Source organism: Lathyrus oleraceus, chromosome 6, assembly GCF_024323335.1.
Source record: "Lathyrus oleraceus cultivar Zhongwan6 chromosome 6, CAAS_Psat_ZW6_1.0, whole genome shotgun sequence".
Taxonomy (NCBI): Eukaryota; Viridiplantae; Streptophyta; class Magnoliopsida; order Fabales; family Fabaceae; genus Lathyrus; species Lathyrus oleraceus.
The window spans coordinates 120,437,822-120,455,453 of record NC_066584.1 but is presented as its reverse complement, the minus strand read 5'-3'; positions in this window follow the sequence as shown (position 1 = coordinate 120,455,453).

Below are 17,632 nucleotides of genomic sequence, written 5' to 3'. Positions count from 1 at the left end.
ATTGTGCGTGGATCCCGTCGAGTACGACGGATGCGTAGGGGTGCTAATACCTTCCCTTCGCATAACCGACTCCCGAACCCATTCTCTTTGGTCGCGAGACCATGTTCTTTTCCAGGTTTACTTCGAGCGTTTCCTTTCCCTCTTTTGGGATAAATAACGCACGGTGGCGGCTCTGTTGTTTCTTCTGTTCCCGCCGGTTTTTCGCGTGATGCGACAATGTGTTACATGTTTTGCATTGTTGTTAGATTTTATCCGCTGCGAATTATGCAAATGTTTTATTTTGATTAAATAAATGAGCATGACAGGATATTTTGGTGAATGGTGTGAAGTGTCAAGTGTGACACCCTTAATTGCATATCTACTCTGATTTATGTTTTGTTGATTTAATTAAATATTGGGGTATTTTAGAAGGGTGTTACATGAGGCGCGGGCACGTAAATTCTAGTAGTTACAACATAATTTTTTTTACCAATATTCACACTAAGCCTTTTTCTTCATCCTTTGTGAATTTTCAACGCTTTTTCCACACTTTTGCTTCTAACTTGCTAATTTTTTTGTCCGATTTGTCTGATTTTTCTTTCTAAATGATATGCAATGACATCATATTATCGACATGTAATATTCTATATTAGATATGGGAGCTCTATAATGTGTTCCCTTCGGGTCGTCCCTACTCATTGACAACGTTTATAGCCTCGATACTTGATCAAAAATACCAGTTTTGAGGCAATTTGTTGGTTTGAATATGGGCGTGGAATGGCCTAGAAGGGGTGTTGAATAGACCGTTCCTCAATAAAGTTTTTTATTCAAAATTAGTTAAAAAGCGCAAGAGAAAAAGTTTTGAAAAACATTTTAACAAAAATTACGCAATCAAAGTAATGTAGAGGTGAATTCAATGATAACCAGATGATGTTAAATTTACTAATCAATAATATGATAATTATTCCAATCAAATTCAAACCGAGACGTTTGAATAAAATTTGATTAATTGATACAACAATCTAGAACTATAAATTTCCATAATAATTGCCATAAGTAAATATTTTGCAAACTTTATTTAACACATAACTAAGCTTAAATATTAAATCTCTATGAACAATAAAACTTCGCCACATGCAAATTAGAAATCCTATAAAATCTAAAAACATGAAAATTATACAAAGAAATGAAAAGTGGTAGAAATAAAGAAAATGTATAGTGAAATTTATACTAGTTCAGTGCATCTTCCTTGCTTTCACTTAATCTAGTCCCCAATGGTAAGCCACCTAAAATTGTTGAGTATTCCACTAACAGAAAATTTACATAGTGTATTTTTATACAAATGATAACCACATATACTGAAAACTTAGATCTAACATCTAAGCTACATAAATGTTATTCTCGCATTTCCTTCAGCTGCACCCATCTCGTTTGGATGGAAAACCTCCAAAATCTACAATCTTGAATAAACTCATATTCTTAGAACTAAATCACTCCAAGATTCCGTCTGTAATGATCTTCATTTGGTCTTTCTGGAATTCTCTTGTACGAGTCTTTAAACTTGTTAAAGGAGCTAAAAAGTCCACGGGCTCTTGGAGAATAACTTTTTTTTTCTTAATTGGATGTTAATCTTGATAAATCTACAACTTGATTTTTATATCTGAAAAATAATCTTCACAAGATCATTATAACACATAATGAATCTCTTTATAACTAGATCATTATAACACCTAAAGTTGAGAAACACACATTAAAGGTGTTTTTGGTTTAAGGAAGATGATAAAGTTTTTCAAGAAAATCTCACATAACAACTTTACAAACTCAAGAAATCAACCTTAAAAAAAGTTTATTCAAAATTAATATGATAGAGAGCTTTGTGTGATATATGAACAGTTAAGTTTTTTCAAAGGTTATTATGTTGAAAAAGTTATGAACTAGAGAGAAAAATTAGTTTTTATATGTGTTAAAGATAAGACACAAAGTAGTGTTAGATATAATTAAAATTCATTTATGTTGCATTTAGGATTAATTTGTATTTCATTTTGTGATACTCTGGTTGTATAAATACTGAAATTCAGTTTAGTTTGAAGAGAGAATCATTTTCATTTTCATTGTTTTTTGTTTTGAAAGGAAGTTAGTTACAAATTTGTTTTCTCTCTTTTCTTATCCCACCATCTTCTTCATCTTCAACCTTGTGCACAAACAATTGGTATCTAGAGCTCTGGTTCAGATTCAGATTGGGAAACACGAGTGTATGTGAGGCATGTGTGATTGTGATCGTTTATGAAATTCACAGTGAGTTGAAGTTCGAAATCTAAACAGAATTACATTTCTTGATTCTTAAGGATTGGGAAACACGAGTGTTAGTGAGATTTAGGTGATTTTGCACAAGAACAAAGATGAACGGTTGAAACGGTAGCTTGAAGACAAAGCTTTCAATCTTTGATTGAAATGATTGGAATCAATGAATGATTCATATGCATGTGTTGTTTGGCGCTCAAGATGTTCTTGATCTCGTCAATAATGGTTACATAACGGTTACAACATATGCAACCGAAGCATAAAGAAACACACATAGAGAAACAAGGAAGAACGATCAGAAGGCCTTGTTCTACATCCATTAGTGTGTGGATGTGAATATGTTTGAGAAGATCGTTGATTCAACAATGACGAAGGCTGCGTGGGACACACTGGTACAATGTTATGGAGATGATAGATCAGTGAAGAAGGTAAAACGTCAGTGTCTACTTAAGCATTATGAGAATATCAACATGAAGAACAATGAGAAGGCACCTGATTACATCTCCAGAGTGATTCTGATCATAAATGAGATGAAATCTTGTGGAGAGACTCTATCTGGACAAGTAATCATTGAAAAGGTACTGAGATCACTTACTCCTCAATTTGATTACATTGTTGTAGCGATTGAACACTCTAAAGAACTTAGAACCCTGAGAATTGAAGAGCTCCAAAGTAGTAGAGAGGCACAAGAGTTACGTCTGATTGAGAGAATATCTAAAAGAGAGGTAAAGCAGAATCTGAAAGCATCTTATGGTAAGAAGAATCAGAAGCAGTCTTGGTCAGAGGTCAAAAAGAGACATGGTGGTGGTTATAAGAATTCATAAGTCTCCAACTTTGATAAGAAGAAAGATCAGAAGGGAACTGAGAAGTTTGATAAGAATAAGGTTTAATGCTACTGTTGTAAGAAATTTGACCACTTTGTTCCTGACTATTGATCAAATAAGGAAAGGAAATAAGAAGAATCATCATAGCCATAGGAGAGTCTGATGATGAACATGTGCTATTGATGGCTTCTGAGTCTCATGGTGAATATTTGGTAGATCGGTGGTATATGGAAATTGGTTGCTCAAATTACTTAACTAGAAATAAACAATAACTGATTAATTTTGACTCTAGAAATAGGACAAAAATTAAATATACTGATGATAAGTATATGAATGCTGAATGAATGGGAAATGTCAAGGTCGGAGTGAAGAATGGAAAAATTGTTCTGATAAAGGATGTTTGATATATTCCTGGTATGAAAAGAAATTTGATAATTGTAGGTCAACTAATTGAGAAAGGATTCTCAGTTACTATGAAGGACAATTTCTTGAAGTTGTATGATTCTGATCAAAAGTTGTTTATGCAGTCTAAACAGGGAAGCAACGGAACATTCAAGGTGAATGTGGAAATAGATGAAACTAAATGCCTCAGTGCAGAAGGTGTTGAATGTGATAGTGAGTTGTGCCACAAGAGATTGTGGCATCTGAACTTCAGAAGCTTAGGGCATTTAAGTTCTAAGAAGCTGGTACATGGCATTCCTAAGATTGTGATTCCTGAGAAGTCATGTGAGATATGCATGAAAGGTAAGCAACCTAGATTGCAATTTGCATCATAAGTGGCTCAAAGAGCAAAACCTGCAGTAATGCACTCTGATGTATATGGACCATTTAAAGTGCCTTCACTTTGAGGAAACAAGTACTTTGTGTCATTTATGGATGAGTTCACAAGAATGCCATGGGTAGCACTCATAAAGTTTAAACATGAGGTGTTTACTGAGTTTCAGAAATTCAAGGTGAAGGATGAAAAACAAAGTGGTCAGAAGCTAAAAATTCTCAGAACTGATGGTGGAGGTGAGCATAACTCCTCAGACCTCAAAAGGTTTTGTGAGGAGAATGGAATTGAGCATGAGGTTACTGCTCCATACACTCCTTAACACAATGGTCTTGCTGAAACAAGAAACAAAACTTTCCTTGATATTACATGGAGCATGCTGATGGAGAAGAAGCTCCATTACACCTTGTGGGGAGGAGTTGTTGTCATTGCAGCATATATGCTCAATAGGTGTCCAAACAAGAAGCTGAAGGAAATTGTTTCGTTTGAGAAGTGGACTGGATATAAGCAAAGTGTGAGCCATCCGAAGGTGTTTGGTTCTGTTTGTTATAAACATGTTCCAGATGCTAATAGAAGGAAGTTGGATGACAAAAGAAGACTCATGTTGCTTGTACGATACCAATGTACATGTGCTTATAAGTTCTATTGTCATGTCACTAACAAAGTTGAATTAGATAAGATATCATTGGAATAAAGTTGAATTAGATAAGATATCATTGTGAGCAAAACATGCAGTGTTAACACCTGAGTTAACTTATGAAGATATTTAAGACTCTGAAGGAGAATCTGCCTCTGAAGGAGATTATGAGTCTGAAGATGAGTTAGAATCTAAAGGCGACTCTAATGTTGAAGTTGAGTCTGAAGACGAGTATGAATCTGAAGTTAAGTATGAAGGTGAGCCTGACTCTGAAGGTGAATCTGATTATTGTCCGTATCCTGATGATGATCCAGACTCTAGTGGTAATCATGCCATTGAATGTGGTCCAGCCTCTGAAGGTAGTCCAACATCTGATACTATTCCAATATCTAAAAAATATTATGAACAAGTTCATATACCACAAAGAATCAGACAAATACCAAGAAGATTTACAGAGTTTGGCATGTTGCAAGATACTAAGATAGACTCTAAAGTGGAAGTCATTCAGTGTGCCATATTGGTAGACTCTGAACCAGTTAGTACTGAATAAGTTCTCAAGAAAAAAGTGCGGCTGAAGAACAGAAAGAAGAACTTGAGGCTATAGAAAGAAATAAAACTTGGGAGTTGTCTGAGCTTCCAAAGAACAAAAAAGCCATCAGTGTGAGATGGTTTTACAAGTTGAAACTGAACCTAGATGATCAATTAGAAAACACAAAGCAAGGTCAGTAGCTAGAGGATTTCTAGAGAAATCTGGATTAGATTACTTTGAGGTGTTTGTGCATGTAGCTAGACATGAAACAATCAGACTGGTGATTGCTATTACTGCTAAGTTGAAGTTAGAATCAAGAGATAAAAAATTTGTGTTGTGTAGAGCAATACCTTTGGATCATTAATTTCTTGTTCTTTGTCAGGAAGGTCTTTGGGTTCATTCTACATTTGGTCATCAGGAATAGACAAGTCTTCTTTTCCTGTTCCTTTATTAGAAGGACCGATAGTTGGAGTTATTGTTTCTGTTGGAGGATTTGTTTTTTGAGTGGCACCTTTTTTCCTATCGACGTAATGGTTTCGAAGAAGCCTTAGGCTTAGGTCTCGAGAAGATCAGAGTTTTTTCTCTATCTTCTGAACTTTCGAATTCAGCCAAGGTTTGTGATGGTTTTGGAGTAGCCTGAAAAAGTGATTGGTTAGTTTGCTGAATCATTGAAGCTGCCAAATAGGGAAATCAGATGCATATCTGTGTCGAGGTAACCTTTTTGGATTTCTTCTTTTCTTCATTTTTGTGGTTGTCGGAGAGACTGGATCACGTTTTCGATTCTGAACTAAAAGGTGTGTTAGAGTCATTTCAAAGATTATCTAAATGTAAAAATGGAAAAGACTTGCCTTGTTATTTTTGGGTTCTTCTTCTTTCTTAGCTTCACCAGCATCTGAAGGGACTTCGACATTGGTGTCACATTTTGCTTAAGTTTCACCTACAACGAAAAAGTGTGAGAAGTCGAAGGTATGAATGAAAATAATTTGAATAAATGATTAATATGGACTAATTATTTTTCTCTGGATTCTCTTGTAAGTTGGAAAAGGAAGTCGACAATCTCTTGAAACCTGGTCAATCCCACGCATCTACCCCTAAAGAGGGCCATGATCGAATGAAAGGTTTTCGATTCGAGGAACAAGTTAATGTACTTCATGAAAGTTATTTCTGAGGAAGTATCATATGGAGTGGTTAGGGAAAGTTTAGTGCCTTTGATGCTCCTACAAACATTTTCTTCCATCAAAGCTTTTGAAGTGGTTATGTGTAGTTTTGGTTCGAATTTAACATTTAACTAGATTTGTAAAAGCCACAAAGGGATGGACAAAAGATATGACTTGTTGGTTTCAGGAAGGTGTTTCAACTTATAAGAAGCGTTTCCAATTGATTGATATAGATTGGAGAAAAGTAGCTCACTTATGAGGTTATTGCTCTATACACTCCTTAACACAATTATCTTACTGAAACAAGAAACAAAACTTTGCTTGATATTACAAGGAGCATGATGATGGAGAAGAAGATCCCTTACACCTTGTGGGGAGAAGTTGTTGTCATTGCAGCATATATGCTCAACAGGTGTCCAAACAAGAAGCTGAAGGAAAATTGTGTCATTTGAGAAGTGGACCAAAGATAAGCAAAGTGTGAGCCATCCGAAGGTGTTTGGTTCTGTTTGTTATAAACATGTTCCGGATGCTAATAAAAGGAAGTTAGATGATAAAAGAAGAGTCATGTTGCTTGTATGATACCAATGTACATGTGCTTATAAGTTCTATTGTCCTGTCACTAACAAAGTTAAATTAGGTAAGATAACATTGGAACAAAGTTGAATTAGATAAGATATCATTGTGAGCAAAACATGCAGTGTTAACACGTGAGTTAACTTATGAAGATATTTCAGACTCTGAAGGAGAATCTCCCTCTGAAGGAGATTATGAGTATGAAGATGAGTTAGAGTCTGAAGGAGACTCTAATGTTGAAGTTGAGTCTGAAGACGAGTATGAATCTTAAGTTAAGTATGAAGGTGAGTTTGACTCTGAAGGTGAATCTGATTATGGTCCATATTATGATGATGATCCAGACTATAGTTGTAATCATGCCTTTGAAGGTGGTCTAGCCTCTGAAGGTAGTCCAACATCTGATATTATTCAAATATCTAAAAAATATTATGAACAAGTTCATATACCACAAAGAATAAGACCAATACCAAGAAGATTTACAGAGTTTGGCATGTTGCAAGATACTAAGATAGACTCTAAAGTGGAAGTCATTTAGTGTGTCATGTTGGTAGACTTTGAACCAGTTAGTACCGAATAAGTTCTCAAGAAAAAAGTGCGGCTGAAGACCAGAAAGAAGAAATTGAGGCTATAGAAAGAAATAAAACTTGGGAGTTGACTGAGCTTCCAAAGAACAAGAAAGCCATCAGTGTGAGATGGTTTTACAAGTTGAAACTGAACCTAGATGGATCAATTAGAAAACACAAAGCAAGGTCAGTAGCTAGAGGATTTCTAGAGAAACCTGGATTAGATTATTTTGAGGTGTTTGTGCATGTAGCTAGACATGAAACAATCAGACTGGTGATTGCTATTACTGCTAAGTTGAAGTTAGAATCAAGAGATAAAAAATTTGTGTTGTGTAGAGCAATACCTTTGGATCATTAGTTTCTTGTTCTTTGTCGGGAAGGTCTTTGGGTTCATCCTACATTTAGTCATTAGGAATAGACAAGTCTTCTTTTCCTGTTCCTTTATTAGAAGGACCGGCAGTTGGAGTTATTGTTTCTATTGGAGGATTTTTTTTAGTGGCACCTTTTTTCCTATCGACGTAATGGTTTCGAAGAAGCCTTAGGCTTAGGTCTCGAGAAGATCAGAGTTTTTTCTCTATCTTCTGAACTTTCGAATTCAGCCAAGGTTTGTGCTGGTTTTGGAGTAGCCTGAAAAAGTGATTGGTTAGTTTGCTAATTCATTGAAGCTGCCAAATAGGGAAATCAGATGCATATCTGTGTCGAGGTAACCTTTTTGGATTTCTTCTTTTCTTCGTTTTTGTGGTTGTCGGAGAGACTGGATCACGTTTTCGATTCTAAACTAAAAGGTGTGTTAGAGTCATTTCAAAGATTATCTAAATGTAAAAATGGAAAAGACTTGCCTTGTTATTTTTGGGTTCTTCTTCTTTCTTAGCTTCACCAGCATCTGAAGGGACTTTGACATTGGTGTCACATTTTGCTTAAGTTTCACCTACAACGAAAAAGTGTGAGAAGTCGAAGGTATGAATGAAAATAATTTGAATAAATGATTAATATGGACTACTTTTTTTTCTCTGGATTCTCTTGTAAGTTGGAAAAGGCAGTCGACAATCTCTTGCGGAAGTTTTCTTCAGAGAAGTGGCTTTGAAGTAGTTCGTCCATCAGTTGTTAAATTCCACTGTCAAATAGAAGGACGATTGAAAGTGGAAAGTAGGAAATTTGATGACTTATTGACGAGTAAACGCCAAGCAATATCTGTATTCATGAGCAGTAAATTTCCTTTCCGACCATAAAATGTCATCCTCCCAAGAATAGAGTGATCTTGGCAGCATTTGACTGAAACAAAATTGCCTAGTCACTAGATTGGGCTGATAGCCAATAATGCCGAGGCCAATAGTTCAAGTTTCAACATGAGTAGATAGGAGTGTAAGAGTTAAAAAGGCTTCCAAAATGGAGTTCAAAATTGTAACAGCTGAGGGAGTCATGCTAGGAAACCTATTACGAAACCAGGTCGATCCCCCGCATCTACCCCTAAAGTGGGCCATGATCGAAACAAAGGTTTTCGATTCGAGGAACAAGTTAATTTACTTCATGAAAGTTATTTCTGAGGAAGTATCATATGGAGTGGTTAGGGAAATTTTAGTGCCTTTGATGCTCCTACAAACATTTTCTTCCATCAAAGCTTTTGAAGTGGTTATGTGTAGGTTTGGTTCGAATTTAACATTTAACTAGATTTGTAAAAGCCACAAAAGGTTGGACAGAAGATATGACTTGTTGGTTTCAGGAAGGTGTTTCAACTTCTAAGAAGCGTTTCCAATTGATTGATATAGATTGGAGAAAAGTAGCTCGCCTATGAGGTTACCGCTCTATATACTCCTTAACACAATGGTCTTGCTGAAACAAGAAACAAAGCTTTGCTTGATATTACAAGGAGCATGATGATGGAGAAGAAGCTCCCTTACACTTTGTGGGGAGAAGTTGTTGTCATTGCAACATATATGCTCAACAGGTGTCCAAACAAGAAGCTGAAGGAAATTGTTTCGTTTGAGAAGTGAACCGGAGATGAGCAAAGTGTGAGCCATCCGAAGGTGTTTGGTTCTGTTTGTTATAAACATATTCCAGATGCTAATAAAAGGAAGTTAGATGGTAAAAGAAGAGTCATGTTGCTTGTATGATACTAATGTACATGTGCTTATAAGTTCTATTGTCCTGTCACTAACAAAGTTGAATTAGGTAAGATATCATTGGAACAAAGTTGAATTAGATAAGATATCATTGTGAGCAAAACATGCAGTGTTAACACGTGAATTAACTTATGAAGATATTTCAGACTCTGAAGGAGAATCTGCCTCTGAAGGAGATTATGAGTCTGAAGATGAGTTAGAGTCTGAAGGCGAATCTAATGCTGAAGTTGAGTCTGGAGACGAGTATGAATCTGAAGTTAAGTATGAAGGTGAGTTTGACTCTGAAGGTGAATCTGATTATGGTCCATATTATGATGATGATCCAGACTCTAGTTGTAATCATGCCTTTGAAGGTGGTCTAGCCTTTGAAGGAAGTCCAACATCTGATATTATTCCAATATCTAAAAACTATTATGAACAAGTTCATATACCACAAAGAATAAGACAAGTTCCAAGAAGATTTACAGAGTTTGGCATGTTGCAAGATACTAAGATAGACTCTAAAGTGGAAGTCATTCAGTGTGCCATGTTGGTAGACTCTGAACCAGTTAGTACTGAAGAAGTTCTCAAGAAAAAAGTGCGGCTGAAGACCAGGAAAGAAGAACTTGAGGCTATAGAAATAAATAAAACTTGGGAGTTGACTGAGCTTCCAAAGAACAAGAAAGCTATCAGTGTGAGATGGTTTTACAAGTTGAAACTGAACCTAGATGTATCAATTGGAAAACACAAGCCAAGGTCAGTAGCTAGAGGATATTTGCAGAAATATGGATTAGATTACTTTGAGGTGTTTGTGCATGTATCTAGACTGTAAGACCCCAATTTTGTCCCTAAGATCCCCCATGGCATCATATCATAGCATTACATAGCCTCAAGGATCTTTGAGCATCTTGCCTTCCTTACCTTTAGGTGGGATATCCCTGTGATTGGTTTTAGATCACCAAGCATTGCTTGCATTGTATATCATTTCTTTTCTTGTTTAATCACTAACGAAAAGCATCAAAAATATGTCATTAACCTTTGTTTTGCAGTCTAAGCAGCCACAAGTCAAGGCAATTCAAGGTTGTCCTTGGTACAAGAGCAGACGGCATTTTCATGGTATGAGGACCACATATCATTATGTGAGCTTATATGAGCTAGAGGTTCATTTTGGAGCAAATTCCCCAAGTGGTTGAGGCCCAAGTTCATCAAGCAATTTCAAGTCATCTAAGGACCAATACAAGTCAACTGAAAATCAACTGAAGGCTTTGAGTGTGGGAATTGAATTTCTTCATCCCATTCATGTTCAAACAAGGCTTATTCATCATGTCAAACCTCTACCTTGAAGAATTTGAAGCCAGTGCAAAAGTTTCCAAAAATGGAAAGTGACCTGTAATTTCGAGTTTCCAAAAATGGCAAGTTTTTGGACCAAATTCAACTTGAATTTCCAACATCAAAGAAGCTTCAAATGAATTTTTGTCCAACATGAAAGTTGAAGATCTTTCTCTCCCATTTCCAAAAAGTCCAAGATCATGAGCATCTGATGAATGGTTGAGAAGATATGATCAAATGATTGCCAAGGGTGCATGGAACTTCAACAAGCCATAACTTTTGATCCAAAGCTCCAAAATGAGTCACTCTTTTTGAATATTGCTTCTCATGACCTATATTTTCCAAATCCAACATTGCATTGCATGAAATTTAATCATATGATCATTTGCCCATGCATGTTCATTTTGGAGGGAAAATGCCAAATTCAAATTTGGTTTATCATACATGAAAAATACCATTGCCATTGTGTTCATGAGCTGATTTTGAGTGAGTGTATACCTCCACATGCTACTGTTCACGTCCAAATTTGCCATGCACCTCACACTTAACAATTTTGGTCATACACCTCATTTTCACTTAATCCCAATTAACACAAGCCTAATCAAAATTTCAGAGTGATTAGGAGATGGTATATAAGCTTAAGCATAACAGAATTCTGGAGGTTTTTCACTCATTCTAGATCTAGATTCAAGTTCCCTCCAAAAATTTCTCTCATTCCAAATTTGAAAATTCTCCACATAGCACCTGAATTTTATTGCATATTCGTGTTCCTTGATCATCATTGAGTGCAGATCAAGCTGTGGATTGAAGGTTTTGGTGAAGAATCAAGCAAATCGTGCATGAACACATGAACATGGAGTTTTGAGTTTCAGCTAGATCCAAGCATTTCCAAGCTTCAATTCATACATAAAGCTTCAAGTCATCAATATAGGAGTGGATCTGGATTGTTTGAGCACTTGAATCGCTTGTTTCCTCACTCTGCTCTTCAAGAGGTTGGAAATTCGAACCTCTTAATTCTCCATTTTATGTACATAAACTTGTAGAGCTTTTCATGCTGAAAATTCTGATATAGATTTCATGGAAAATGGATGCGTATTGCATGAGTTATGTTGAGTGGAAGTTTCGTGTGCAATAATGTTTCTCTTTGATTTGCTCTTGTTAGGAAGAATTAGGCTAAGATGATGTTATATTTGAGTTCTACGTGTGATAAGCTTTCGATTCATGTATGGCATGCCTATTTCTGGAATTTTTTTTGTTGTTGTGCACTGTAGCACCACCGTCTCAACGAAGGAGACGGTAGAAACCACCACCCAAGCCACCGTCTGCAACTGGATGTGTTGGCGCTAGGGTTTTGTCCGCGTGTGCATCCATGCATGCGCCTGTTGGCCATTCCATTGGCTCTCGTTTCATTGGCCGAGCCTTGTGTGTATTGACTTGATGACTGGGATGCCAACTCAATTATTTAAGCGCTGCGTTTTGATTCCTTGCGCTTGTACGCGGTTCGATTCTGGCTTCGTGCAATTGTGGATTTTATTTTGTTCCAACGCTTGTTTTTGGTTGTACATGGTTCGATTCTCTCTGGCAGCACTTTTTCAAATTAACAGCATCATTTCACTTCCCTCCAATTATCATGTGCTTTTCTTCATTTTTATTTCAATATTTCCATCCAACTTTGAAAAATCATAACAATTAGAAAATTAATCCAAATCACTTCCAATTTTTTGCTACATGTTCATTTGGATGTCTTTTATTTTGTGGTTGTGATTTCATGATTTTATCATTTCTGGAATTTTAAATGTGTTTGCTTATTTGAATGTGATGCAAAATGTGACATGTTGTACCAATTCTATTGTGAAATGCTCATACATTGGCCAATTGATTTGAAATTTGGTATGCTGATTCCCAACATGTTGCATGATTTTTGAGGCTTGGTTGTGCATTTTTATCATATTTCATCTCTGTTTTAGACACATGAATGCATGGTGTGACAATGTGTGTCACACAATTTAATGTCATATTTGTTCATTTTCATTGACATGTCAATTGATCTCTTCTGATTACAATTTTTTGCATGATGCTTGTGTTTGACATGTTGTATGCACATAAAAATTTTCATGATTGTTTGATTCATTTCTGTTTTAATATGGAATTTTCATTCTTGATGACCAATTGTGTGCTTTGTAATTGCCTTTGCCATATCTTGCACATGTGATGACTTTGCTTGATGCTTTAGACTTGGTCCTTTTTAGGACTTGCTCTTACTTGATTAAATGTGCTTCATGTTGAATATCCACTTATGTTTTGACTTTTTGCTTTGCCTTTGACCCTAGTCTTTGCACTAGTGGTTTGTACTCACCTTTTGAGCTTTGCATTTCAGGTTCAAGCGATTAGTTCTAATGGATGATGTGTTCTCCTTGCTTGAGATGCAATTTACTTTGTTTAACTAACCTTTGATGTGTTATAGGTCCTTTGGTGGTGAACTCACTTGATTGATTGCCTTTTAGGACTTGCTTTGTATACATATTGGAAACCACTGTTGTTGACTGTCTGTTTGATTTGTCTGAATGTGAATATTGAGTTGTTTGACTTTCTGACAAGTACATTAGTCGCTTAAGCTCGTTATTTGAGCTTTGCTTTGCTTATGGTTGGCATGCCACTTAGGTAATTTCTCTAACTCCATGTAGTGTGGAAGCCCTGTTGTTTCTGTTTGGCAGGCATTTGGCTGAAGTCCTCCTTAAGAGGCAATGACTGTGATTGTTTATATTTGTGCCATGTACTTTAAGTCCTCCTAAGTGAAGAGGCAATCGGCAGATAGAAGGGATTTGCAATCAATCCCCTACTATTCAGTTGAGTCTTTCAATATGCTCGTACTACGTGCAGATGCATTTGAATAAACACCCAAAATCTTGTGTATAGAGTCAGTCATGTGGAATAGAGTCCCCCTTTATGGACTCCCACACCTTCTTTGATTCAAGCTCACCCAGGCCACGGTTAAGAGCTATGAGGTCTAACCCTCATTACCCTTCATCTGCTCACCCTGACGGTCAATGTCAGTGGTTAAGAGCCTCGGTACCCATAACAGTATTGGCTTGTTTGTCGAGGTTGATATGACCCCTTGACTAAAGCCCAACTTTGATTGAGCCTTTTGCTTGTGTATAAAGCGTGATAATTGATTGTTGTGATTGCTTGTGTTTGCTTTTGCATATTGTTTTGCATATTGTCTTTGCATTTGTTATTTGCTTTGTTTGAGGAGTCAGATGTAAGACCATTGATTGGCTATCTGTTTCCTGTTCCTTTTGGGGAGCTGGATATAAGACCATTGATTGTCACTCCATTTCCTGTTATGTTTCTTTTGTGGAGTCAGATGTAAGACCATTGATTGGCTATCTGTTTCCTATTCTGTTTTCTCTTGTGGAGTCAGATGTAAGACCATTGATTGGCTATCTGTTTCCCATGTTGCTTTGTGGAGTTGGACGTAAGACCATTTATTGGCACTCCGTTTCCCATCTCGTTTCGGAGTTGGATGTAAGACCATTAATTGGCAATCTATTTCCAGTTTTGTTGCTCCTTTGAGCTTGCTTATTTGCTTACTGCTTTGTGTTGCCTAATTCCAAAGGAACTTACTTGAATCATTTCTATGATTTTGAGAAAGCAATCCTGCATGTGGCTTTGTCCCTTAACCTTCACCCTTTTGTGCTTAATCTTGATCCATGTTTGCATCCCTAACCCAAACCAGAAAACTTTTGTGCAAACATTTTCACTTGTTTTCAAACTTCATTTTCACAATACTTCTTTTGAATTGAACTTTAATGTCAACTTTGACTATCTTTGTGAATACCTCTAATTGATTAATTTCACTCACTCAATTGCTTTTGTGGCCTTGTCCACTCTCTTAATCAAGTTTTCATACATTAGCCATAGATCTGAATTATCTTAGTGGTTGATGTAAATCTCACCGCATCCTTAGTGATCGAATCGTAAGTCTTCCATACTGATAACAGGTGTCATACGGTGAACTGACTTGGGGTATTTTGCTTTTTATCGCAATGTCGCGGATAGCAAGAGTCGCCACCGACTTTTCTTTTATCCAATAAGGAAAGGTGGAAAAGAACAGGAAAGACCTCAATAGATTTTGGGTTCGGGAGGTACATTATACAAAGGGAAGGTATTAGCACCCTTTGTATCCATGGTTATCCATGGGCTCTTAATTGCTGGATCACTTATATTTTTGTCTGAAAAGTGTTGGTAAATTGTTTAAAAATGTTTCGAAAAGAGAGTTTAACTTTGTAATGATTCTTGTATGAATGTATACAAAGTATTTATCTCGTTTGATTTTGAAAAAAAACAGTTTAGAAAAATATAACTTGGTAATGATTCTAGTATGAATGTATACCAAGTGGTGATTTTCTAGGACTTGCAAAGTGTGAGGGGTGGAAAATGTTTTAGGTTATGATCCAGTAATTGAGAGTTATACCTTCCTAAGGTCGTTATGGGCATTTCCTATCCTTATGAGGGTAAAATTGTCCTTACTATTGAGAAGTAAGTAGTTTTATCCTTTGGATGTAAAAGGGTCATTGTAGGGTCATCGATAGGTCATTGAAGGCAACAGTTGTAAGGATACCTTAGCATTCGAAGGGACGATCATCATTTAACCGTAGGCTACACCGAAGGGTCATCGAGGGACAAAATCGTATTTTCGAAGGCAACATCCGAGGGACCATGATTTATTTTATGATGATTTAACCGAAGGGTCTTTGCTAAGTGTATCCCTACATTCGCGGGACACGACCGTTATACCGTAATACCGTAGGGCAGCCAAGAGAGGTCCAAGATCACATATTTAAAGGCCGTATTTTACAATCAATTAGGCAATTAGGATGAATCTCCACATTAAAATCAATACATTAAAATCAGCTAAGTAATTGGGGGTGGATCTCCACATTAAAATTAATACATTAAAATTAATTAGGTAATTTAGGGTGAAACTCCACAAAGGGCATCCCACAAATAAAGTGGAATACCTATCTAGCTAGCTTTCCCGGCGATGTGTGAACCTTTGCAAAACTCAACAAACATGTCAGAATACCAAATCAGGGTGCAATCGAGAATTACACCACAAAAGAAACCAGAACAGCAGTAGGGTCAGATAAACAATGCATGGCTATGATAAAAACATGACAGGTGGGCAAAAGTCAGAACAGAAAAGTCGGCTGCTGTCGCGTTCGCTCCTGCTTCGCCTAGCGAAGTCTTAGCGAACACTCGTTGCATGCTCGCTTAGTGATGTGCTAGCGAGCGGCTGCGGATTCCGGTTTTAATAATGATATAATGGCAGCAAGCTTCACACCTTATAGCGTTCATTACAGAGATTATGTGGTTAGACATTCAGATGTTCATGCATACTTAAATTCATATGTAAAACTTAAGATAGTTTCATAAATTCAATCATGATACCATGTGCAAATTAAGAACATAAGGTAGTAATAGCAATGCCAACCTGTTTGTAATCGAATTGTAACCTTGAATTGGCCGAGCGGATCGAATTGAGCGGAAGTGACCTTGCTGCCGCCGGCTTTTCCTTCAGGGTTTCCTATCTGTGAGCGCTAGGGTTTGCTTGCTAGGGTCCTCCTTTCGTCCTTTTTCGTTCTCCCTTTTTCTGACTGGAGTTGTGGTATTTATAATGCCTTTTTTCATGACCTAATGGGCTCAGAGTGAAGCCCAGAATTTTCTGTTATCTGCCAGCTTCGCTAGGCGAGCGTGTAGCGAACGTTCGCTAGGCGAGCGTGCAGCGAACGTTCGCTAGGCGAAGGATTTGCTCGCCTAGCGAGCAGGCCAGTTTGGTCCATTTTCTGGATTGGGCCACTCGTGAGCTGGGCCTTTGTTCCTTTAAGATCAGTGTCATAAAAATGAGTCGGAGTGCCCTGAAAAATGTCTTGAAACATTAATGGGCAAATTTTGGGGTATGACAACAGGGTTAACCCCTCTAGTATGTCGAAGCTATTCTCACATGGTGGATTGTTGACTCAGGTCGAGTGTTCTCCCTTTGATAATGAAAGACCTTAAGGCTTTTGTTTAAAATCAATCCACTCACTTTTTTGGAAATCTTTTAGCTGAATTACGGTGTTTTGATCCTTATCTTTCATGAAAGGTACGTAGGCAATGGGTTCATCCATCCAAACACAAAAATAACTAACTTGTATATTCTTCTCTCATCCCTTCAATCATGTTTGCACAAAAATATTTCATAAACAAATAATAATACAACAAGTTGTGAAAAGGGTTCCCTAGGAGTACCTAGGATGTTGTGGGTGCCTAACACCTTCCCATGACATAATTACCCCCTTACCCAAATCTCTGACCTTTTATTAGTTTTCTTTGTAAAACTTCTTAGGCTTTTGTTCGCTTTCTAGCCATTCCTTTGGATAAATAGAAGTGCGGTGGCGACTCTATCTTTGTATGATTTACCTCGGATCTAATCAATATTTCCGATGGTGACGAATACACCGCTACATAGACGTGAAACAATCAGACTGGTGATTGCTATTACTGCTAAGTTGAAGTTAGAATCAAGAGTTAAAAAATTTAAGTTGTGTAGAGAAATACCTTTGGATCATTAGTTTCTTGTTCTTTGTCGGGAAGGTCTTTGGGTTCATCCTACATTTAGCCATTAGGAATAGACAAGTCTTCTTTTCCTGTTCCTTTATTAGAAGGACCGGGAGTTGGAATTATTGTTTTTGTTGGAGGATTTGTTTTTTGAGTGGCACCTTTTTTCCTATCGACGTAATGGTTTTGAAGAAGCCTTAGGCTTAGTACTCGAGAAGATCAGAGTTTTTTCTCTATCTTCTGAACTTTCGAATTCAGCCAAGGTCTCT